The sequence below is a fragment of the Tenrec ecaudatus genome, chromosome 3 (assembly GCF_050624435.1).
Source record: "Tenrec ecaudatus isolate mTenEca1 chromosome 3, mTenEca1.hap1, whole genome shotgun sequence".
In the NCBI taxonomy this organism is placed as follows: Eukaryota; Metazoa; Chordata; class Mammalia; order Afrosoricida; family Tenrecidae; genus Tenrec; species Tenrec ecaudatus.
The window spans coordinates 95811647-95813765 of NC_134532.1; the positions used below are offsets into that span (position 1 = coordinate 95811647).

At 46.4% G+C, this 2119-nt stretch overlaps 1 pseudogene; it reads left to right on the top strand.

Moving 5' to 3' along the window:
* Nucleotides 1-293: 293 nt before the first annotated feature.
* On the top strand, nucleotides 294-770 carry LOC142443469 (coiled-coil-helix-coiled-coil-helix domain-containing protein 2 pseudogene; annotated as a pseudogene).
* The last annotated feature ends 1349 nt before the right edge of the window (nucleotides 771-2119 follow it).

A 2119-nucleotide genomic window follows, 5' to 3' on the forward strand; every position in this document is an offset into this window, starting at 1 on the left:
AGGATACTTCACCACAGTAGGAATCAATCAAGGACTTCCAACGTCAGTCTCCTGCAGTGCCAAGATTTCATTGCCCCAGTTCTAAAAGCAACTCTCATTGGGAAACGATAAAATGACCGATGATATTCCTCAAAGTCTGTGGCAGATAATTACATAAATTATTTTAGAATTCTACTTAAAAGTGTCAGCAGGTTACAATCATGCCAAGGCATACCTTTTATTAACATAGTAAAAGAGTGGTCCTGGCCCTCCGCGTTTCCCGCACCGAGAAGCCGCCTCGCTGCGTAGTTACGATGCCACGCGGAAGCCAGAGCCGTACCTCCCACGTGGCCACTCCGGCCAGCCGAGCCCCTCAGATGAGAGCTGCCCCCAGGCCAGCCCCAGCTGCCCACCCACCAGCTGCAGCCCCACCAACTGCGGTCGGCTCACCCGCTGCTGCGCCCCGACAACCAGGTCTGATGGCACCGATGGCGACCACGGCAGCCGGTGTGGCTGTGGGCTCTGCTGTTGGCACACGCTGGACCATGCCATCACCGGAGGCTTCTGGGGGGAAGTGGCGCTGAGCCCGCAAGGCCTGACATCAATTACCAGGAGCCTCCAGGAGTCCAGCCGGTGTACCAGCAGCAGCAGCAGCTTGGTCCTTGCCACTATGAGATGAAGCAGTTTTTGGAATGTGCCCAGAACCAGGGCGACCTCAAGCTCTGCGAGGGTTTCAGTGAGGTGTTGAAGCAGTGCAAATTTGCAAACGGATTGGCCTAATCACATTCAGATCGAGGGACTGGATCTACATCTCTCATGACCAAGTTAATTTAGTATAAATCGATATCTGATAGTAGCTATGTAACGTGTACAAGTTAAACCTCTCCCATCATTAATCACTTTCTTACTTTCAGAATCACCTTGGAAAAAGGCATTGTTCTGAATTGAGATGATGTCACATTTGGGGCTGGGTTTGTGTGGCCCCCTTAATCTAGCTGTTGTGATATAATTATTTGAATTAACAAAAATATAGTTATTTCCTGTCAAGAAAAAAAAAGAGTGGTCCTGTGATGAGGAAAAGCCTGAGCTAAATATAGGTATTTATAACCGTATTGTAAAATGCAAAAGGGTGGGGATATCATTAATAATTATTGAGTGCCTACTATGGGCAGAGCATCTTAAGGGTTGCAGGTGGATTGATACCATAACCTCACTCTCAAAGCATTTATAACACAAAAAGAGAAAGAAGACATAAATATTCCAAGTAACGAGTCGTTTACCCAGGCTGTTCCTAAAGAATTTTGGTAAGAGACTATTTTGGTGTGGTCCAGCCAGAGAGGTAGGATATGAATTTAGCTATCTGAGGAATACCATTCAAAAGGGAAAGGTAGTTTGTGAGGATGGCGTCTGAGGGACAGGAGTTCATCGATTCAACTGGAGAAAAGACCTGTAGGGGAGAAAAGCAGGGGCGAAGGATGAAAGGGTAGGGTGGGCGTCTGACACATGGCCCTGAATGCCTAACACACTTGCTGGAACTTTAGCTTATAGTTAGTTCATGCAGAGAGCCACTGCCCTCAAAGAGGAGAGAGTAAGAAGGAAAGAGCACATTTGGGTGCGATCTACAAAAACAAAACATACAGCCTGATGAAGTGGAAAAGTAATATTTAAATATGGTTATTTGTTATGCAGTCATGTTGCAGGCCAGTCACATCACATGATAAATGACACAAATGTTTCCAAGTGTAAATCATCATATTCCAACTAGGCAGCCACCGGCAGACACACATTTTCCATTGGGTCGAAAGGGCCCAACATTTTATTTGCACACAGAAATATGGTTGTGTGTGTTTTTCCCCTTGAGAGAGCGTCCCATAGGTATTGTGTGAACGGCCCTGATCGTGAAGTCACCATTCTACCCGCCCTGCTGCCTGTTCTGAGTCAGTTGCTTGGTGTGCCATAGGAAGGAGGTGACAGTGACAGCTGGGAGGCGTTTGCAAGGCATAACCTCAAAGGCGCTTCCTCGCACTCCACAGCATAAAGGAATAAGTGTTTGTTTTGAAAGATAAGCATGGGTAAGTAGGGAAAAAAATGCTCAAGGGCAAATACTTTCAAAAAAATGTTTTTTGAAAGAATGCGGGTT